This window comes from Pelobates fuscus, chromosome 3 (assembly GCF_036172605.1).
Source record: "Pelobates fuscus isolate aPelFus1 chromosome 3, aPelFus1.pri, whole genome shotgun sequence".
Classification (NCBI taxonomy): domain Eukaryota; kingdom Metazoa; phylum Chordata; class Amphibia; order Anura; family Pelobatidae; genus Pelobates; species Pelobates fuscus.
The window spans coordinates 168,954,073-168,978,179 of NC_086319.1; the positions used below are offsets into that span (position 1 = coordinate 168,954,073).

The 24,107-nt window shown below is 44.9% G+C and overlaps 1 protein-coding gene across 7 annotated transcripts in view; it reads right to left on the reverse strand.

Annotated features, from left to right (window-relative positions):
• The window catches only part of CACNA1C (calcium voltage-gated channel subunit alpha1 C), a 590,913-nt gene that overhangs the window by 484,379 nt on the left and 82,427 nt on the right, over positions 1-24,107 (reverse strand). The window lies entirely within an intron of this gene.

The following is a 24,107-nucleotide window of genomic DNA, read 5'->3' on the forward strand; positions in this document are numbered from 1 at the left end:
TTGTGACTAAGTGGCTACTAAAAAAGACTGGACATACCCCATTTGCAATACCTTGGGTTGTCTACTATTGCAAATAGTATGCCATCATAGGGGTAATTTTCATTCTTGGGCTACCATGGGGTCATAAAGGCAACGTAAGCAATCTGGCGAATTTTAATGTGAAAAAAATGAAACACAAGCCTTATATTTGAAGCTGTAATTTTTGAAAACACCATAAAACCTGTACATGAGGGGTACTGTTGTACTCGGGAGACTTCGCTGAACACAAATATTTGTGTTTCAAAACAGTAAAAAGTATTGCAGCAATAATATCGTCAGTGTAAGTGCTGTTTGTGCGTGAAAAATGCAAAAACGTCACTTTTACTGGCGATATCATCGTTGTAATACATTTTACTGTTTTGAAACACTAATATTTGTGTTCAGCGAAGTCTCCCGAGTAAAACAGTACCCCTCATGTACAGGTTTTATGGTGTCTTGGAAAGTTATAGGGTTAAATATAGTGCAAGCAAATTAAATTCCCTATACTTTCGGCATGGGTTGTCAGGCAGGTTCCGCTAATTGTAATTAATTAGGATACCTAATTATGTAAAATTATTACATAAATATATGTGTAGAATTAATATATGTATATATATATACATATGTGTATATATACGTATATATATATATATATAATTTTTTAAAAATATTTTTATTTATATATAGGTATATATATAGTGATATATACGTATATATTTATGTATATAGATATATATATAATTTCGTTCTACGTGTATTTTGATATAAATATATATATATATTAATATCACAATACAGTTAGAATGAAATAAAACACATCTACCGTATATACTCGAGTATAAGCCGAGTTTTTTAGCACATTTTTTGTGCTAAAAACCCCAACTCGGCTTATACTCGAGTCAATTGTCTGTATTATGGCAATTTGCATTGCCATAATACAGACAGGGGGAGAGGGGGGCTGGCAGAGCTGTAACTTACCTGTCCTGCAGCTCCTGTCAGCTCTCTCCTCCTCCGCGCCGTCCGTTCAGCACTTCGGTCAGCTCCCAGTGTAAATCTCGCGAGAGCCGCGAATAATAATAGTAATAATAATATAATAATAACAAGAATAATATGATAATAAAAATACAAATGATCATTTACAAATCATTTGTATTTTTATTATCATATTATTCTTGTTATTATTATATTATTATTATTCGGTTTTTTTCTTCCTTTTACAATATTATTTTTGCTGTATTTCATTCCCAGTCCATATTTGGCACTGTATGTTTATTAGTAGTGCCTTTAGCCTTTAGTATGGTATTTATCCATTATGGGTTATGATATACCAGTCATATTTAAATGTCATTGGCTCTATGTATATTCCTTCATACTTATTCCACTTGATTTTTACTCAAATAGTCATTTGGAAGAATGTTTTCTGTTGTACTCATCTATGTGGCGACTTGTACGCCTGCTGTGTATACTTTCTCTTTATTTAGACCTCACGCATGCGCATTGACGCGCTCGATTCTCGAGCGCATAGAACTTTGATTAATTTTTTTCACGCATGCGCATTTCAGAAGACGGACGATACAGGAAGTACCTATTTGCGTTCCAATGTGGAACGCACGCTGCCGGTGAACGGCATGAAAGAAAATTACGACGGGTATAAGAAGTCCCTTTACAGATGAATTTCTACATATCCCTGAAGAAGTCCCTTACATACCTGGCCGAAAGGCGTTGGATATTGGACTTTGCTGCTTGTTGTTTCTATTTTATTTTATTTTTAATTATGTCCATTTATTGTTCCTGCTCTCTGTCACTTCACATTGGATTTGTGATTTCAACTTCCATACTGCCATCCAGTTCCACTGAGAGTGGAGATATGCCTACTACCATTTTATGTCTGTAAGTGTTTCCAATAAATACTTTTTGTACATTTTTATACATACTTCACTATGTATGGCTCTTTTTATCCATTTCTTTAAAGACATACTTCGTTTTTGATCTACTATCAAGACCCATATTCATATACCCCAGGGGGGTGAGAGGCCTGATTTTCATTTTCGTTTGTGAGTTCAATACTTGCTTCACATCCTCATTATTATATTTATACTGTATTACGCTATGATATATATTTTTACTATTTCAGATTTCACTATATATTCAATACCTTTTTTTTTTTTTAAATTACTATATTTTGATAATAATCTGCCCCCCCTAACACATAAGCCCTACAAACATATTCACACACCAGCATCCTCACACACACACACACTGCACCCCTGACACTCACAGCATCCTCACTCACACACACACACACACACTGCACCCCTGACACTCACAGCACCCTCAGTTACACTCACACACACACTCACAGCACCCTCACTTAAACACACACACTGCACCTCTGACACTTACAGCACCCTCACACACACACTGCACCCATGACACTCACAGCACCCTTAGACACACTGCACCCCTGACACTCACAGCACCCTCACACACACAGCTTCCTCACACGCACATAGCACCCTCACTCAAACACAGCACCTTCACACACACTGCACTCATCACTCACACACAGCACCCCTCACACACACAGCACTCTTACCCACACAGCACCCTCACACACACACACACTTCAACCCTCTTGCACACACACTACACCCCCCCAACACACACACACACACACACTGCACAATACTCTTTCCTGGCATTTTTGTCTCCTGATATCCCATCTATAGGGATACCAGAGACAAATTTCAGGCAAACACAGTGCAAGCACGTTATTAAATTTGCTTGCACTGCGCAGAACAAATACAGGGCATTTTCTCATGCTAGAGCTCTTCAGCAGATCTCTGCGCAGGGCTGCCATCAGGGGGTGACAACCATAACGGGGCCCGGGCCCCGGGCCCCACGTGGAGCGCAAAACTGCCACTGGTGCATCTGCACCAGGGCCCATCAGTTGGCCCAAGCATTTAGGGCCACCCGATGGGCCCTATATCTTCAGGGTCCTGGTCAGCGCTGTGGGCGTGTAATTGTGCAACCGGGCCCCTTTACAAAAAAATTGCGGCTACACCGCAAGTGCTGCTGGGAGGAAGTGACGGCTGGTGTGTATGTATGTATGTCTGTGTGTATGTCAGTATGTATGTCTGTGTGTATGTCAGTATGTATGTCTGTGTGTATATGTCAGTATGTATGTATGTATGTCAGTATGCATGTATGTCAGTGTGTGTATGTCAGTATGTCTGTATGTATGTGTGTATGTATGTCAGTATGCATATATGTCTGTGTGTGTATGTCAGTATGTATGTCTGTGTATGTATGTCAGTATGCATGTATGTCAGTGTGTGTATGTCAGTATGTCTGTATGTATGTGTGTATGTGTCTATCTGTATGTGTGTGTGTATGTCAGTATGTATATATGTCTGTATGTATGTCTTTGTCAGTATGTATGTCTGTGTATGTGTCTGCAAGTATGTATGTATGTCAGTATGCATGTATGTCTGTGTGTGTGTGTATGTCAGAATGTCTGTATGTATGTGTCTATCTGTATGTGTGTGTGTTTGTCAGTATGTATATATGTCTGTATGTATGTGTGTGTGTGTGTGTATGTATGTCAGTATGTATGTGTGTATGTATGTATATATCTGTCAGTATGCATGTATGTCTGTGTGTGTGTATGTCAGTATGTCTGTATGTATCTGTGTATGTATATATCTATCTGTGTGTGTCTGTGTGTATGTCTGTATGTATGTATATCAGTATGTATGTGTATGTATGCCATTATGTATTTATGTGTATGTATGTTTGTCTATTTGTATGTCTGTATGTCAGTTTGTATGTATATCTGTTTGTCAGTATGTATGTATGTATGTGTGTGTGTCAGTATGTGAGTATGTATGTACGTCAGTGTGTGTGTCTGTATATCAGTGTGTGTGTGTGTGTGTGTGTGTATCTGTATCTGTGTATGTGTCAATATGTGTGTGTGTCTGTTAGTATGTGTGTATCTTTCTGTGCCTGTGTCCTTTTGTGTCTGTGTGTGTATTCATGTAGGCGGGATTTGGAGGCGGGGCTTGGAGGCGGGCACACGGGAGCCCAGACCTTGAGCTGTGTTAGGGGCCCCACAATTTCTGATGGCGGCCCTGTCTCTGCGCATGGTCTGCCCTGGAAGAGCATTAAACCAACATGCTCACTTTGTGATGGGGCGTGCTTGTCATTGGTGATGCCAAAACACACCATGTCTGGCCTCGCCCCCTTTCCAGTGGGCCGCTGTAATTTAAAAATGCCAGGGTCGAGTTTTCTTCCCAGTCCGGCCCTGCATAGCCAATATAAAAGTGGGTACCTAATGTTGAATTAATCCCTATAACTGACTAATCCTATTCATGAACAGTGCAATGTATAAGTATGCTATGTGTGTTTACAGCCTTAATGTTTATATTGTTATATGTCGCTATGAACGTGGCCTTGACACCATTCCTCTGTTATCTAATATGCACTCAAAAATGAAAATAAAGAATTAAAAAAAAAACAACAACAAAAAAAACCCCATGGCAAACTTTAACAGTATAACAAAATATGCATCTGAAAAGGAACATACAATGCCCATTTGTAGTCAGTTCCCCTAGTACAGTGATGGCGAACCTATGGCATGCGTGCCACAGGTGGCACGCCGGGCCCTATCTGTGGGCACGCGGCCATAGGTTTGCCATCACTGCAGAGTAGGCACCTACGGCAGGCGCCTACTCTGCTTCCGGTTTGGGAAACAGGGGGAGGCAGGGGAGGGATCTTTGAAGCAGCTCCCCTGTCCTCCCGCGAGCAAGCTGTCTGGAACGTTGCTGCGCGTTACCATGGCAACGCCCCACACAGCATCGCGCGGAAGGACAGGGGAGCTGCTTCAAAGATCCCTCCCCTGCCTCCCCCTGCCTCCCAAACCGGAAACAGTACTTGCCACCACCGGACCACCAGGGATGACTGTGTCCCCCCCTCCTTCATTAACGGTAAGAAGGGGGGGGGGAGAACATAATAATTTAACATACATTTTTTTTTAAACGTTAACCCCCCCCACACCCCATCCCCACACACACAGCACCCCTACCCCCCAGCAGTACCCCTACCCCCCCACACACACAGCACCCCTACCCCCACACACACAGCACCCCTACCCCCCACTCATACAGTACCCCTACCCCCCACACACACAGTACCCCTACCCCCCCACACACACAGCACCCTTACCCCCACATACACAGCACCCCTACCCCCACACACACAGCACCCCTACCCCCCCACACACAGCACCCCTACCCCCCAGCAGTACCCCTAACCCCCCCACACACAGCATCCCTACCCCCCACACACACAGCACCAATACCCCCCAGCAGTACCCCTACCCCACACACACACAGCACCCCTACCCCACACACACACAGCACCCCTACCCCCCAGCAGTACCCCTACCCCACACACACAGTACCCCTACCCCCCACACACACAGTACCCCTACCCCCCACACAGCACCCCTCCTCTCCCCAGCACCCCTCCCCTCATCCCCTCCTCCACACCCAGCACCCCTCCCCTACACCCAGCATCCCTCCCCTACCACCCTACCCCACACAGAGCACCTCTACCCCCCCACACACAGCACCCCTCCTCTCCCCAGCACCCCTCCCATCCTCCACACCCAGCACCCCTCCCCTACACCCAGCATCCCTCCCCTACCCCTCTACCCCCACACACAGCACCCCCCCACACACACACAGCACCCCACCCCCCCACACACACAGCACCCTACTCCCCCCACACAGCACCCCCACCCCCCCACACACAGCACCTTACCCCCCCCACACACAGCACCCTTACCCCCGCCCAGCACCCCTACCTCCCCACACAGCACAGCACCCCTCTCACACACACACAGCACCCCTCATACACACACACACACACACACACACACCAACCCTCACACACACACACCACCCCTCACACACACACTCAGCACTCCTCACACACCCCCACACAGCACCCCCCCCACACACAACCACCCCCCCCCCCACACACACACAGCACCCCTCACACAAACACATACTCTACACCCCTCAATGCAGTATGTGTGTGTATTCAGCAGTCTGTGTGTGTGCGTGTATTCAGCAGTCTGTGTGTGTGCGTGTATTTAGCAGTCTGTGTGTGTGCGTGTATTCAGCAGTCTGTGTGTGTGCATTCAGCAGTCTGTGTGTGTGTATTCAGCAGTGTGTGTATGTATTCAGCAGTCTCTGTGTGTGTACTCAGCAGTCTGTCTGTGTGTGTACTCAGCAGACTGTATGTATCTGTATTTAGCAGACTGTCTGTATGTGTATTCAGCAGACTGTCTGTATGTGTATTCATCAGACTGTCTGTATGTGTATTCATCAGTCTCTATATTCAGCAGTCGTGTGTGTGTGTATTCAGCAGACTGTGTGTATGTATTCAGCAGTCTGTGTGTGTATGTATTGCATTTGTTGGAGATACTAATAAATATAAGCTTACTTTTATCTATTTATATCATTATTTAAAATTTGTATCATTGAACTCTCTGTTGTTGTGTTCTTTTAAAACAAAAGTTGTTAATTAGTTCGGACAACAGTACGAGTTGTTTTTTCGTGCCGTGTTGGCACTTTAAGGAAAAAAAATTGGCATGTATTGCAGTTTGGGCACTCGGGCTTAAAAAGGTTCGCCATCACTGCCCTAGTAGAATGGTGCCTGGAAGCAGTTGCCTACTGGGCCAAATGACAGAGTCCCTGGCACAAGTAAGCCAAAGCTTTTGTAAACCTGAGGAGAGACCACACATAGGACAAACTATTGAGCTTTTGTCTGATCTCAGTGTGTATCTCTTCATGGATTTTGGATTCAATAAAGGGTGAAAACTAAAAAAAAAAAAGTTTTAATACAATTCTAATTACATTTCAATTGTATAAATCTAATATGAAGATTAATTACTCCCACAAGGTTTCCAGCTTTCAATCAGATGAAGGATAGAAAATAACTGCAACTGCATATCAGATAACAATCTAAATAAAATTAATTAGGTTAGTAATGAACTTAATCAGACAATACCAAATGAACTCAATTGCTTGATAATTTCCATATGCATTTTGAGTCAGGAAGGAAATAAATAGCAGAGAGAGAATAGCTGAAGAATATTACTATCGCAACGTATAGAAATCTAATGCAAACATTGTTATATTTTTTTTTCTGGATCATTTTTAACCGGTGTTAATAATTCAAATAAAATAAAAAAGGATGCTAGTTTAACAAAATATATGATTTCTTAAATGTTTAATCATTTGCAATTTAAACTAAGATTTTATATACAGCGACACATATTGCAGCAACAAATATATATTTATATAGCTCTACTTTGATCAACAACAACATTAAAACGTAGTAGCATTAATTATATTGCTGCAATGGAACCTGTCAAGGGGTGGGATATAGTAAGCAGCAAATGGAAAAATGGGCAAGGGGAAAGATCTGAGTGACTTTGACAAGGGTCAACTAGTGATGGCTAGATGACCGGGTCAGATCATCTTCAAAAGAGCCCCAGTGTTCCCGGTATACAGTGGTTAGTACCTACCAAAAGTGGTGCACCGAAGGACAACCAGTGAACCGACATGAAGGTCATAGGCGACCGAGGCTTATTGAAGCATTTGGGGAGCAAAGACTAACCAGTCTGGTTCATTCACACAAAAGAGCTACTGTAGCTCAAATTGCTGATAAACTTAGCTGTGAAATCACATTGGTGTCTTTATACAGGACCTGTTGAGTAATGCTAGGGTGGGCAATATTTAGGAATGTACCAATCACAGCATAGACAATGCATAGGGATGCTCAGTGTAACGGACCGTTTTGCACACAAGAGGTTAAAAAACGTTTAGGCGATATTCCCCTTTTCAGATGCACAGACAGCTACTGCAATCACCAATCTCACGAACTGCTAACACATGAATTCACCAATCTCCGGAACTGGAAACACATGAATTCCCCAATCTCCCGAACTGGAACCAGGGTAATGCTCCAAACTCCCGAACAGGAAACACACGAATGCTGTAAATAGCCGAACAGGAAAAACCATACGAACAGTTTATACTCCTTGCAGTCACACTGTAACAGCATACAATACAATTCCCCCCAAGAACGAGACGACACTTCGTTTGAGGGTCAAGCAGAACTGATTTACTCAGGCTACCTGCCCGGCTTTTATGCAGGTCTCCCACCTGGTGGACACTCGCCTAGGGGACCAGATGGAAGACTGGGAAACATATTGGACATTGACCAATCACAAGCTTACAATCCCACAATTAGGGCCGGATTTTCCTATAGGCTAACTAGGCTTCAGCCTAGGGCCTCAAAATCAAGAGGGCCTACATTCAAATTGTTAGCAAAATTAAAATTACACTATTCGAAAAACAGTGAACACTAAAACATTCAACCGAAAATAAGGAGAAATTCTACGCATATGATATGACCAGTGGCGTACTGAGGGGGGGGCGTCCGCCCCGGGTGCCACTTACTAGGGGGGTGCTCGGGGCAGACTGCAATGCCCCTCCTGCCGCGATCGCCGAGAACGGCGGTCTGCAGCTCCGCAATGTGCTCTGCGGAGCTGCAGACCGGAAATGAGGGCCACCGGACCACCAGGGACCCCACCGGACCACCAGGCAGCCCCCATTGGACCACCAGAGATTTAAGGTAATTTTTTTAGTCACCCCCCCTCTCCTCATCACCCCCCTCCCTCTCACAATCACCCCCCCTCTCCTCATCACCCCCTCCCTCTCACAATCAGCCCCCCTCTCCTCATCACCCCCCTCCCTCTCACAATCACCCCCCTCTCCTCATCTCGACTTTTTTTTTATTTATTATCCGTGCCACATTTTTTATAAAGGTTAGTACCAATCACAACATGTTTCATTTAACATATTGATATATATCACAGTAATGATGTATTTTATTGTCTCTCATGTAATTTACAAACTTAAAAATGGGAGGTGAAAGGGCCTCATAAGTGGAATAGCCTAGGGCCTCTTTTCATCTAAATCCGGCCCTGCCCACAATGCATCACAATCCCTCCTCTCTATCCTGCAGATAATTGGGAAGTAATCCAATTATCTCCAAGGACAAAGGCAAAACTCCATTAACCACATGGCAGACAAAGGACAATAAAATACATTAAAATACATACTGTTACATTTATCACATAGAACATACACATTCTACCTATCCCCAGATAGCTTAGATCTGAGCGCACATTATTACCGAATGGCGCTCAGATCACATACATACAGTTCAATCGCCATGGAGCCAAAGTCTTTCATACAGTATTTCAGTATACGGCTGGGCTCCATGGCATAGCTATCTGGGGTAGCATGGGTTAAACAGTAAAGTACCGAATGGACCGTTGTTCGGATAATTGACTGCAGGTAGGAGAAGGGAGGTCGGCGGCTCAGCGGTGTTCATGACTTTAACAGTCCGCAGAAAGGCACGAACCAGCCTTTCTGCAGGGAAAAAGAACAGTGTTAAACATGGGGCCAAAGTCCAGCGGCAGGAGGGGGGCGACCAGGCTCCTCCAGTGGCCAGTAGTGAGATTGGCTCCGCCACACTCAGCTACATGGGTTGGTTTTGACAAGTCTCTCTGTGATGTCACTGAAACTTCCCTCCCACATCGAAAAAGTTTCTGGAAAACTGATTTAAATGCTTAGGGGTAAATCAGGAGGTAAATGGGAAAAGTGCTTCAGCAATGTAGAAGAATACTGCAAGAAACAAAATGTCCCGTGTAAAGTACAACCCATTGGACCCCACCCCCCCCCACCCCCCACAAACTCCCATTGCCCATCCCACCTATTCCAACCCTGAACCCCATTTTCTATCCAGATCCTCCATCTGGCTCCTCAAAGGGACACTGTAGGCACTTTATGTGCTTCAACTCATTAAACTGTGTATAGTGTCTGGAGTCCTCTGGTACTGTCATTTCATTCAGCATTAAACAGTTTTTAATGTTTTTATGTTTTAATGCTAAACAAGATCCATCCTTTCTGTGCTGGTTTGACTAATGAGGAAGTATTAGCCTGAGCAGCAATGGGCAGCTGTTATTGGCTGAGAGTGTCAGCTGACTGCTTTTAGCTTATCAGAGCTCCAACTGATGGAATTAATGGGTGTAACAACAAGAAAGTATGTAATCTCTGCCTTAGCCACACTCCCAAAAGGGGCTGAACTGTGAGTGACCAGGGACCCTTTTTTTGTGTTAAACTACTAAAAGTGGTTTAACACTAAATGGAGGGACAGTGCCAGGGGACTGCAGGCACTATAGCCAATTCAAAAAGCTAAAATGGTTATAGTGACTACAGTGTCCATTTAGGCCAAGAGCATAATTCCCTGTCTTTACACAGTCGTATCTGTTGCTGCGGAATGGGTAGTAAAAGTTTTTTTCAGCTGCTTCTAAGGCCATTTTATGCTGCCAACTCCAGCCTAAGCAAGGCCATTTCAGCCCAGATGGCTTCATTAAGTGTAGTGGGCATCACCTGTAGATACTTTTTGGTGACCATGGATGCGCTGATTTTAGCCAATATGGCCTGCCTTGTATCTAATGCAGGGGAAACACGTGATGAAGACGTAATATTGGAGGCAGATGCCTCGTGTTGCAAGCCAGAGTGTGTACAAAGCCGTCCATTGGGCCGGTCTGTGACCCACTTTGGGAGTCCCTTGGTGTATGGGGAGGGTCTGGTCGTCTCGTGCATCCCATTTGGAAGTGCTGGCTAAATTTACCGCTATTATTTGGGCTTAGTGGAGTGGAGCTCTCAGTTCAGGCAGCCATCCCACTCAGAGTTTAAACCACTCCCCTCTACTAATACTAACCAGAATAATATATAGTAGGTCCTAATAATATTATTACCATTCCCCACTAGCAGTGAGACAACACACCGTGGAGTGTTTAATGAAAAGGCTGTTGCTGTCCCAACCTCAGGGCCAAACCCTTTTCACCCATATACACACACATATAGATTCACTTACAATATATAAGTACTAAATATAGCTGGAGATGTCAATCATTAGTAGACCCTGAATAAGTACAATTATAACTGGCAGTATTTTTATATAAATGAGGCTAGTAATATGTTGCAAGTAATATTCTTTCTCTGTGTGGATTTTATTAAAGACACGGAGGCTCATATTATGCATAACTCTTTCTTTATCTCCTCAGCAGCAAAGATAGAGGAATATAAATATTATCAAAATGAAAGAAAAATTGTATAGGCACATAGGCAACCAATCACATAGTAGAGGAAGTGGCTATATAAGGCCTGTGTCTCCCACAATCCCCCTCTTTCTTTGCTGCTTCCTCAGACAGCTAAGTACTTTGCTCTTGTGCTCATATTCATTGTATATTGTTTGATTTATTATTGCCTTATTTTGTGATTATTTGCTGCTGCCTGTTTATTGTGCAGCAGTCTTTGTGCTTTTCCTTCTCATATTCCCCTTGCGCTGGTGTATTCTCCTTGGTGTCCCCTGGGTTTCCCCATCTTTTCTGCTCTCCCCCGCGCCCGCCCTGCTTGCCTGCGGGTGCCGCGTGGGACCCGGTACCGGCTTTCAGCCACGGCTATTTCACACCTGCCGCGGCTGTTAGTGTCTCTCTGCTCGCTCGCGGGCTGCCCGCGCGGGTAGGGTGCACGGGCCCCTTCCCCCGCCGGATTTCAGTCCGCGAGCGCTCACTGCACGTGCGTTGGCCATCTTAGGGGCGGTCCTTCTTCGTGTCGGTCGCTCCCTCTGCTGCCATGCGGTCTGCTCTGCCTCTGGGCCCCTGTGGTACACCAGCGTTAAGGTTTTGCTCCCCTGTGCTGTTTTTTCTGTGGGTTAATCAACCCTTGTTCTGTCACTTTGCTTTTATATTTTCTACTGCTGGGAATTTTTCCTGTACTTCTTATTGCCACTACGCAGGACAGGGAGGAAGTGCCTGAGGGCCTCACTACTGATTTTAACTTAGACAATCCTGAGGGTGCTAATGCTTCCCAGGAATTTCATGCCCTGTTAGATGCCACTATGGCTTCTTCCTTGCAAAAAGCTTTTGCTTCAGCCATGGGTGCTGTATCTTCCTCCTTTTCTCAATCCCTGCATACCATGCTATTGCCTTCCCTAGCGGCCCCCGCCCTCCTGGGTGTGGGGATCTCCTCACCTACCCCGACTGTGCCTGGGGCCCGTAAGGCTAAGGCGAAGTCAAAACACGTCGACTCCCACTCCTCGATGCAGGTTCTACCTCTCATGACTGACACGCTAGAGGCGGTCACTGATAGCGCGCCTCGAGCCCCTGGCCGGGCTAAAAAGGCTAGATTATGGAAACGGGCTACGGCCCTGGATGATGGGTCGGATACCGACCGGAGTGTGGAGAATGAGTCTGACGCTATGGAGTATGACTCCTATGATGGGGCGAGTCGGGTGAGGATCTGCCCCTTATGGGTGTAACCCCTTCTGGGACCTCTGCCGCTGCCCGTAGTCAAGTGCAAGGCCCCACTGGGGATGGTTAGCGCGGTGTTTGACCCTCAGGGCAACCCTCTTTTCGACCCCGATGATCTCCGTCACCCCAGGTCAGCAGAGTGGGTTCCCCCGGACCATATCGCCCAATACGTGGCACGGCGTATGCGTAGCCCCCTTTCCAGGTAGGGTCGCAATAAGTTGCGTGCCGAATGCCCCAGGCCTTCCCTACCGGGCTCGGCTTGCAAGACCCCTGACATTGATCCCCAGATTGCTCAATTCCTGAACAAGTCAGGCTGGAAGCCCAAGAAGGGCCTGGACTACTCGCTCAAAGGGTGCCAAGACAAGATCTTGGATACCCTGGGCCCTCTATCCAAGCTGTATGAGCTTCTGGACACCTCTAGAGCAGGCTATTCCGTGCTGGATGTTGACGTTGGCATAGGTTGGGTCCAGAGGGCTATCTGCCTATTGGGGAATGCTAATACTGCTATGTCCTCTGAGAGACGTAAGGTGATCCTTCTTAAGATCGACCCAAAATTGGCTGCCATGACGGTGGCGGAGCCAGGTCCGACTGATGAAGGGATGTTATTCGGTACTTCCTTCGTGAAAGACCTGGGTTTGTATGTTAAGACCTTTACGGCCATAGACAAGGCACAAGCAAACATGAAGCGCATGTTCGCGCCCAAGGTTTTCGGAGGGGCTGGGCGTAGCAGGAACCGTCCACCCGGCCTTGGTTTTTGAGGCTCATTCCGGGCCACCAGAGGTTCCTTCTTTCCATCCCGAGATTTTCAGGACCCGAGGACCCCTCCCTTCTTCCCAGCCAGAGGGCGATCTTGGGGCCCCAGATACCCCCGTGGTGCCACTTCGGGCAGACGTCCTTATGGTGAGTACCCTTTCTTCCCATCTCGCTCATGTCCGGGTGGCGGGAAGGCTGGCATTGTCTTACCGGGGGTGGGAAGATATGACTTCGGATACTTGGATACTACGGCGTGTACGGGGTTATCGCCTAGAGTTTGTTTCTCTACCTGTCCAAATTTCTATCCCCAGAGAACTGTCCCTCCCTCCGGATCAGGACAGGATGATTTCGGCAGAAGTCGAGGAAATGTTGTCCAAAGGTGCTATAGAAGAATTGCCCTTTGCCGCTCCAGGCTTTACGAGCAGTCTCTTCCTGGTGCCGGAGAAAGGAGGCGGAGTCTGCCCGGTGATAAATCTCCGTCCACTCAACGCGTTCCTCCGCTACCAACACTTTCAGATGGAAGGCATACATTGCTTTAGAGATCTCCTCCGACAGTCGGATTGGTTGGCCAAGCTGGATCTGAAGGACGCGTATTTTACGGTTCCCATCACGGAGGACCACCGGGATTACCTCCACTTCACCTGGCATGGGAGGCGTTGGCGTTTTACCTGCCTGCCTTTCGGTCTGTCCTCGGCTCCTTGGTGCTTCACCAAGGTCATGAAACCGGTGGTAACGTTCGTTCGTACCCGTGGAGTACGCCTGATTATTTACCTGGACGACATTTGAATCATGTCACAGTCCAGAGACCAGCTACTGTTACATTTGGACTGGACGATCAACCTACTGCAAAACTTAGGTTTCTTGATCAACTGGGACAAGTCGGCCCTGATTCCTACTCAATCCATGGAATTCTTGGGTTTCCGAGTGGATTCCATCCAGCAATTCCTTTATCTACCGGAGTCCAAGATGAAGGCCATCCAGAAGGAGCTTTGACGAGCGCTCCGGGTGTCGGATCTGTCCATCAGACAGCTAGCAAGGCTTATAGGCCTGCTTGCAGCTTCCATCCAGGCGGTATTCCCGGGCCCGCTACATTACCAAGCCCTCCAACGTCTCAAGGGTTCGCACCCCCGTTCGGGTCACTCCTACGAATCTCGGATACGACTGGACGAGGAATCCAGGGACGTACTGGTCTGGTGGTTGGCACACATGGAGGCCTGGAACGGAAGAGCCATTTTCGGTTCCGTTCTGGACGTATTGATAGAGTCCGATGCCAGCTTGCACGGCTGGGGTGCTCGTTGTGGCGACATTTCCACAGGAGGCAGATGGTCCAAAATCGAGAAATCGTTACACATCAACTGCCTGGAACTCTTGGCAGGGGCCTTTGCGATTCACAGCCTTACCCCAGGTCGGGCGAACTGCTGCGTTCTCCTCTAGATGGACAACGTGTCAGCAGTCCGATATATCAATCACCTGGGGGGAACCAAGTCAAGGATGTTGGCTCTACTGGCAAAGGATTTTTGGCAATTTTGCCTTTACAACAACATCTCTGTGACGGCGGAACACATTCCGGGTCTGGACAATTCGGGAGCGGATTGGAATTCCAGACATTTAAGAGACTCGGGAGATTGGCACTTGCACGTTTTGGTTTTCCAAAGCCTGGACAGACTGTGGGGACAGTTCACGATGGATCTGTTCGCTTCACGTCTGAACACACAACTGAACACACAACTTACAGTTGGAGACCGGATCCGGCGGCGGTGGCGCCTGACGCTTTTCTCCAAGAATGGCCATCGGGCCGTCTGTATGCCTTTCCACCATTCAACATGGTTGCTCGCACGATCTCGAAGTTGGTCCGTCACGACTGTTTCCTGGTGCTGATCACCCCCCTTTGGAGATCCCGACCGTGGTTTCCACGCCTGATGGAGTTTCGATAGATTACCCCCGACTGATCCCGAGCTTCCAGGACCTACTTCTGGATCCGGACGGGAACTCGCACGGGCTGGTGTTACACCACCAATTGCCTCTGGTAGTGTGGCTCCTTTCAGGGGATCTTGGATTGTCCCAAACATTCCGCGATCAACTCTCCTGCTCCTCGATAACGCCTGGGCTCCGGGCACAAGATCGGCTTACCGTAATTCATGGAACTCATGGTCTAATTGGTGCATGGAACGAGCAATGGATCCCATATCTGCCCCTCTCCATCTGATCTTGGAGTTCCTCACATTCCTGTTTGACTCGGGCAAGGCGTATCGCACTATCAACCTTTTCCGTTCCGCTATCTCAGCTGGACATAGCGGTCTGGATGGTTCACCCGTCGGCAGACATCCTTTTGTATGTCGCCTCCTCAAAGGTATCCACCTCGCCCCTCCTCCTAAGTCTCGTTTCTCTGCCTTCTGGGACGTCAATGGGGTGCTGCAATTTCTGTCCTCATGGTACCCTAACCAGGAATTGACCCTCAAGCAATTGTCTTCCAAGCTGGTTATGTTACTTTGCTTGATCTCGTGTAAGAGGGTCTCCGACGTCAGGGCCCTTCATTGGGACGCCATTGTTTTCACTCCAGAAGGTGTTGATTTTAACATATCCAGGAGGACGAAATCGGCTTCTAAGTCGTTTGTGTACCCTAGATTCTCGGGGTGTCCTGCACTCTGTTTGGTGGATTGCCTTAAGGCCTATCTAGAGGCTACGCAGTCTCTGCGTTCGTCGGATTTGCATCCCTTGTTCGTTTCTTTTCGAGCACCTCACCGACCTGTTTCAACACCAACGCTGGCACGTTGGGTGCGCTGGCTCTTATCTTTGGCGGGTATAGACACCTCTGTCTTCACGCCTCATTCTGTTCGGGGCGCTATGGCTTCGAAAGCCTCTGCAGTTGGCTGTCGTTCGGAAGATATTATGCGAACAGCGGATTGGTCTCGGGAATCGACCTTCCGCAACTTCTATTTCAGACCAATTGAACACATCGCATCTCAGGTGATAGCACAGCTTTGAACTTGCATAATATGAGCCTCCGTGTCTTTAATAAAATTCCCAGATTTTACTAGTAACATGACGTAAAGTCATGATTTTATTAAAGACACAGAGGCGAGTATTATTCCCTCCCACCCTCCCGGTGTGGGGTCTAGGGATGAGATGCTGTTGGACTCTTCAGGTATGTCGCAATTTGGTCTGCTATTTATGGATTGCATGTAATATTTGTACAATTTTATATTAATTATACTTTATATTTTCCAGATATCAAATTTTCCATATGATCTACCGACAGTTTTGATTGGTAAGTCTACAGTTTGGAGTTTGGTTAGCTTGAAGTTATCGACTCGTTCATGTTTCCTGTTCTGGCCAAGTGGGATATCGTTCTTCTTACCTGGTCTTCGGTTTTCGCAAGAAAGAGGGGGATTGTGGGAGACACAGGCCTTATATAGCCACTTCCTCTACTATGTGATTGGTTGCCTATGTGCCTATACAGTTTTTCTTTCATTTTGATAATATTTATATTCCTCTATCTTTGCTGCTGAGGAAATAAAGAAAGAGTTATGCATAATACTCGCCTCCGTGTCTTTAATAAAATCATGACTTTACGTAATGTTACTAGTAAAATCTGGGAATTTAAATTGAGAACTGGAATTGATGCTATGTGCTACATATGCATACCTCAATCTGTGGCATTTCAGCACTTAGCATGACCACAACATGACCTTGCTGGTAATCTATAAAATTCTGATAATTTTTTTTTTTTAATTCTTTATTTTTGCACGTGCATATAGTTACAATGGATCCTGCATCGCCACAACAGCGAATGCGAGGGTTGCAGAACATTTAATGATACATGTTGAGTAGCATCGAAAACTGGTAAAGATATTACTTTGCATCATTTGAGGGTTAGCACGAATTTTTGTATTCAAGGTATTGTAGTTAGTTAAACAGTTAAACATAACCAAGCAATGACGAGTAAGCCAAGCAGCCATTGTAGATATAGGCGACCTGAGTAGATTAAAATGATATTAAAATGATATGGCTGAGAAACACAAAGGTTAGGCTCATTAACCTGCGGTTGTGGTTTCATGTTTGGCACATTTTAGTAAGTATTACCCTTACGTAATTATTAAACCATAAGCAAGTTACAGTGATAATTTTAAGCGATGAAGCTGTGCTATGCCTACGAATGTTAATAAAACAAGGGTTGTTATAGCGCTTACCCATTCCACATGTTGCCTGTCAGGCTAAGTGTAACACAGGCAGTATATATATAAGCAATCAACTATTATATCCTATTAACTAGGCTGGCATGCAAGCGCTATGGCATACAATGTGGTAAGCTATCCATAAATCGCTATCCATAGATCTCTGCATAGGTCATAAACGTAAGATTGGTTGAAAACACAGGAAAATAAAATTATAACACAGATCCGGAATAGCAATATGGAGTCTGCTGGTCCATCTCAGACCCGCTCAACCGATGCCCCTGGGTGGTAGGAGAGTGTCCCGTGAGTGGTGTCTGAGGAGAGACTTTGCGGGGTAGTCGCATCTCGCCTGTGAGCCAGTGTAACGGGAGCAAGGGAGGTCGGAGTCTCCAACCCAGGCATGCATGCTGGCCGGCGCCTTCATCTCACGAACTTTAGGTGTGTATTTAGCCCGGTCCATCTCGTTAAGGGGATAGTAGGGAACTTTGGTGGCGATGGTCTTCTTGTGTGGTCGACGCCTTGGCTTACAACCTCTTGGGGCCCGCTGTCTGGGTGGGCTAGGTCGAATGTTGCTAGGTGCTGGTAGGGTTGCTGCGCCCAGGGCCGGCCTCACCTCTCCATGCTTTTCTCTTTGCTCATTTGTTGGGGTCAATTGTGGAGTGGCACCAAGTTTAGCTTCCAGCTTAGCCCAGAAGCGCGCAAAGATTTCCTCCAGCCTCTGATCAGAGCCCGCTGAAGAGGCCTGCAGGGTCGGGTTCGGGTTTCGTCCCTGGTTTAAGTGTGTGTCCGCCATCTTGGTTGGTTCCACGTGGCTGGACCGTTACACAGCGATGAGGCAGCGAGGCAGGTAAGTCTGCTGGTTAAGTGGGAACCGGGATGACCCCCCCGGTCCAGAGGGGGGGAAGCAGGGCACTTGGAGGTCTCTGCACCGAGGTCGTGCCCAGCCGCACCGGGAAGGAGAGCGGCCGCCTCTCCCGCCCAATGATTCCGCTAGGCCTCCCTTAGTGTCTCGGGTGTAGCTGGCCGTCGGCTTGTCCCAGGTCCAACCCTAGGCTCTCTGGTGACAGCACAGGACGGGTAAGTCCCGGTGAGAGCTGGATGAGAGTGCCCTCGGAGGCTTTTTAGACAGATTACGCCGGATTGTGGAGGAGCTCTCACAGATTTCGTCCGACCGCCATGATGGTCAGGCCCCGCCCCCCCAAATTCTGATAATTTTAAGGGTGTTTCTACATTTATATTGTACTTTAAAATTGTATGAGATTAAATTTAAGATGCATAACTAATAAGTAGGAGATCGTGTTGGAAAATGTCTTACCAAGGAGAATACATTGACGTTTCTCTTTCTCTTGACAAAGTCCCAGCACATGTAAATATGTAAATCAGTACAGTCTTGTTGTTCTTGTATTATTGTTATCTCTACAATCTAAAATTTACTGATGGGAAATTTTGGATTTCAAATAATCATATAGACACATGCTTATATATTTGCACCTCGATTATTCCTAATTCAAAACAGAATTATGCTCTCAGCTTTTGGGAGGTTGAGGTGCAGAGGTTTCAAGACATTTTTGAAGGTTGGTAAATAATCTCATTTGACTACCTCTGAGCGAGAGGCCACTGTACCCTTTATGTACCTACAGCTTTGGAAGGGAAGGATAAGTGCTTTGATTGATTCAATGCATCTCTATTAGGAAATGGAAGAAAATATTAAACCTATATAGTGTAAAACCATATAGAACTGAATAGGATGATACTGGTTAAACTCACATGGATGTGAGCCTCATAGACAGGCCCTGATCATATGCACAGTAGTTAAATATCTCAGTGCTATATGGTTTTACAATATATATATATATATAGTAACTGTAGAAATGGGCAAAATTGAAACTATATATATCTTCCATTTTTGCCCATTTCTACAGTTACTATATATATATACTTTCGTATGGGACTGGATTGGCTGAATCTCTGCCAAGGAGGAGGAGTGGGGGTGGAGCCAGTGCCGGTGTACCTGGGCGGCATTGGAAGAAAGATGAGTTGTACACCTTTTTAAGGTGGGGGGCGGACACATAACGTGTTTTTAACACTATAGGGTCAGTAATACACGTTTGTACCCTATAGTGTTCTTTTAAGGACTGAAGCCCCAATTGTGGATTTTTAAAGTTCTTAATCTTTACAGGTGGTTAAGGGGCAGCCTGTCACGTCTAAACATTTGTTATGAAGGAACACAACTGCAGATTTCTTATAGTTTGAATATTTATTATAAAAAGTAAAAGGTATTGACTTTAATTCCAATTTACAGGTACTGTAGCTTTAAGTAATAAATGATAACTGAAGTCCACAATTATAGGCACTGTAGCTTTAAGTAGTAAACGATAACTGAAGTCCACAATTATAGGCACTGTAGCTTTAAGTAGCAAACGATAGCAATTAGCAGACACTGAATCAGAAAGAGTCCTTTAGTAGTATTAATGATTTAGGTGAAAGAAGTTACAATAGCTGTTCCATAGACTTTAACTGAAGCAAGACAGATGCAGATAACTGAGACAAAGTATGAGTTGAAGTTAGCTGTAACGGGTTTGTTTTAACGAAGGACTTTGGAGACAGGAAATAACAGCTTTGAGATGCAACGCTTATCACAGAGGTTTTACTTAGCTTCCGGCACATAGAACACTGGTTCCCGAGATCTCCTCAGAGGCGGTTTATCCTGAATGGAGAGAGTTCAGCTTTAGTCGTGGATGAGGAAAGGTGAAGGGAACTTGAAGTCTTCCAGTCCGGTCCGGTAACAGAGGGCTTTCACAACGATGTTGAAGCCGGTTCGTGAGTACGGAACGTAGTTCAATAATCCAGCGTCGATCAGCTGGTGCGGTCAGATTAAATAGGGAGACCGTGTCATAAAGAGGTGTGGCTAAGCTCCGTGGAACCAGGAAGTAAGAGGATATCATAATTAAGGCATGACAGTATCCCCTCCTTAATGAGCAACCTCTGGGTGCTATTGACTTGGCTTAGAAGGGTAACGTTTGTGAAATTTGGAAATTAATTTGTCAGCATGAACGACAGAGGAGTTTTCCCATGTATCTTCATCAATTCCATATCCTTTCCATCTGATGAGGTATTGTAAGGAGCCACGATGGATCCTTGAATCCAGTATACTTTGAATTTCGTATTCTTCTTCACCCTGGACCAATATGGGATCAGGAGAAGTAGTGACATTTCTTTGGAAAGGGTCAGGATGATGAGGCTTCAACAAGGACACATGAAAAACGGGATGTAGCTTTAAAGTTGGTGGAAGTTTCAATTTAACAACATTACGGTTGATAACCGATATTATTGGAAAAGGACCAAGAAAAAGAGAACTTAACTTCTTTGATGGACGATTTGTAGAGATGTTCTTTGAGGAAAGCCAGACAAAATCACCGATTTTATAAGAAGGTGAAGGTTGTCTCTTTGTATCAAAAAACTTCTTTTGATTGGAGGAGGCCAATTCTAGATTCTCATGTAATTTCTTGAATGAAGAGGACATATGATTGGATCTTTGGCATTCAGAACAAGATTTGACATAAGATTCAATAGTTTGGTCTTGACGAGGCCACCAATAGTATCGTTTAGACAATTCAAGGGTATCTTTTATACCTGGATGACCTGCCAGAGGAGAATCATGAATAAACTCGAGTACTTTAATTCTGAAAGAGGGAGGTACGTAAATCCGGTCCTTGAAATAGTAGAGACCGTTTTTCTTGGATAATTTAATTGATTTAGGAAGTTCGAGAGCATCTTCACTGAGATCTTTAATGTCGTCAATAAGAGAAGATAAGATTCCAATGACTGTAGGAGGAGGAAACTCCAGTTCGGTGTCAGAACAACATGAGGTTTTAGCTGGTTCTTTAGTAGACTGAAGAATTGGAATACGTTGCAAGCATGTTTTCTTGCAATAATCGGAATTAAAGGCAAGAGAGAAGGGAAACCATGAGATTTGAGGGTTGTGGTTCCTTAACCAGTTGATCCCTAATATAATAGGAAAAAATGGTGATGAGACAACATCAAATATAAGACTTTCAGTATGAGTATGATTGATGGTTACTTTTAGAGGGATGGATTCATGAAGTATTGGTCCCGATGAAATGAGGGACCCGTCAATCACTTTAACAGGTACAGAAGTTCTTTTACGGACACAAGGAATTTTATTCTTGGTTACAAAGGCTGAGTCGATGAATACTCCATTTGCACCAGAATCGATGATAGCTTCAGTCATAATTCTTTTATTGTCCCACTGTAATACAAGAACGATAGGGGACATTTGAGTATTTGCTGTAGAGGGAAGTACACTTAGGATGGAAGACGCATGAGACTGCCTACTGCCTTTTATCCGTTTCAATGAAGGACAATCAGAGACTAAATGAACTTGAGAGGCACAATACATGCAGAGGTTTAATGTACGTCTTCGATTTTTCTCTTCAGGAGTGAGGGGACTTCTTATTATCCCTATTTCCATAGGTTCGATTGGTTCGGATGGGTTGTCAGGAGGCTTTGGAGGATGAAATGATTTTTTCCCAGTTGAAGTTGAGAGAGCCTTTTCGGTCTTTCTTTCTCTAAGCCTTCTGTCAATGCTGATCGATAGATGAATCAGAGCATTCAGAGTAGTAGGGAGTTCTATTCTGGATAGTTCATCTTTAACAGCTTCAGATAAGCCGATTCGAAACTGGTTGCGCAATGTGATGTCATTCCATTGCGTTTCTACAGCCCATCTTTTAAATTCAGCAATGTAATCTTCAACGGGTCTATTTCTTTGTTGTAGAGTTCTGATTGTTAGATCAGCTGTAGCTTGTTTGTTAGGATCTTCATAGAGAAGAGACATGGCTTCAAAAAATTCATCCAGTGAGTCTAAGATGGGGTCATCGTTTTCCAGAAAGGAATGGGCCCATGACATAGGTTCCCCTCTTAGAAAGGAAATAACCGAACACACTTTAGTTCTTTCTGTAGGATAAGATCTAGGTTTCAAAGCAATTAATAATTTGCAGGTGTTGAGGAACTCCCTGTATTTTGAACGATCTCCAGAGAACTTTTCAGGGTTACATACAGCAGGATCACTAGCCGAGTGCAGAATAGTATGAGGAGTATGAGTTTGTAGATCTCTGACATAAGTGAGAATTCTTTCGTTAGTAACTTGCAGGTCTTGCACACCTTGGGCTAGTGTATCAACTCTTTGATTCAGCGTAATTATAGTAGAATCGAAATCTGCTGGATCCATTACAATGGCTGGATTATTCTGTCACGTCTAAACATTTGTTATGAAGGAACACAACTGCAGATTTCTTATAGTTTGAATATTTATTATAAAAAGTAAAAGGTATTGACTTTAATTCCAATTTACAGGTACTGTAGCTTTAAGTAATAAATGATAACTGAAGTCCACAATTATAGGCACTGTAGCTTTAAGTAGTAAACGATAACTGAAGTCCACAATTATAGGCACTGTAGCTTTAAGTAGCAAACGATAGCAATTAGCAGACACTGAATCAGAAAGAGTCCTTTAGTAGTATTAATGATTTAGGTGAAAGAAGTTACAATAGCTGTTCCATAGACTTTAACTGAAGCAAGACAGATGCAGATAACTGAGACAAAGTATGAGTTGAAGTTAGCTGTAACGGGTTTGTTTTAACGAAGGACTTTGGAGACAGGAAATAACAGCTTTGAGATGCAACGCTTATCACAGAGGTTTTACTTAGCTTCCGGCACATAGAACACTTTTTCCCGAGATCTCCTCAGAGGCGGTTTATCCTGAATGGAGAGAGTTCAGCTTTAGTCGTGGATGAGGAAAGGTGAAGGGAACTTGAAGTCTTCCAGTCCGGTCCGGTAACAGAGGGCTTTCACAACGATGTTGCAGCCGGTTCGTGAGTACGGAACGTAGTTCAATTATCCAGCGTCGATCAGCTGGTGCGGTCAGATTAAATAGGGAGACCGTGTCATAAAGAGGTGTGGCTAAGCTCCGTGAAACCAGGAAGTAAGAGGATATCATAATTAAGGCATGACACAGCCTGATACTAGTGTATTTTTTTTTTTTTTGTAATTCTTTATTTTTACTTTTTATTGTGCACGAGATAAAATTAAGTCTCATGCCACAACAGCATAGTACAAGCCCATTGACGCAGGATTTTTCACATAGGTGGCATTGAATTATTGGCACATTTTTTTGTATTTGTATGAGGATAAACAAGCTAGGTACATACATGTAATTGTAAGTCACCAGAGTGACAAGCAGTAACATCAGAATGCATATCGTAGTGGGCATTATAATAGTAACTGTGATGTAACTTAATGAGGTGTATGTTCTAATAGCATGACTAGTCTGGATAATGCTATACGGCTTACTGGTCTAAGATAGGCATTAAGGTAACATGCTATGTTTCCTGAGCGTTATGCTAAGCCTATTATAATTGAGATACAGCTGACATGAGGATTGTTAATTAATAAAATTTTTACTTGCTTGCATACGAGTCTGAGCCTAGTTAATGTTAGCATTTAGACGATATAACTACGAGTGAGACCCCCCTGTAATCCCCTGTGCAGGCAAACATGAGAACAGAAAATAGAGAAGAGAAAGTAGGTGTCAGCAGATAATTTTGGGAGTTCAATTGAGGCATATTAAATACGGGTGACAGTGGGCACTTTGCCTGACATTAAGTCTCAGTCACTGTAGG